This window comes from Phaethon lepturus, unplaced genomic scaffold, assembly GCF_000687285.1.
Source record: "Phaethon lepturus isolate BGI_N335 unplaced genomic scaffold, ASM68728v1 scaffold48581, whole genome shotgun sequence".
Classification (NCBI taxonomy): Eukaryota; Metazoa; Chordata; class Aves; order Phaethontiformes; family Phaethontidae; genus Phaethon; species Phaethon lepturus.
In genome coordinates, this window is record NW_010517914.1 from 1 (window position 1) to 259 (window position 259).

Here is a 259-nt window from a genome sequence, read left to right on the forward strand (position 1 = left end):
CTGCCGGCGGCCAGCTGCAGGGACACGAATAGCAGGGAGCACAACTACAGAAAGCAACTTTGTTCGCCACTGGGCAGCCTGCCGGGTGTCAGCACACGGGAGCTCAGCCCTGCGAGGCTGGAGGGAGAAGGAAAGGAAAAAGCATCTTTCTTCCTCTCTCACCGTCCCCAGAGCACAGAGGGAGGGAGAAGAGGGTTTGGATAAAGCTCCCATTATTGACTGTCTCATCTTGTAAACCAGAGGCTGCCCAGGGACAACC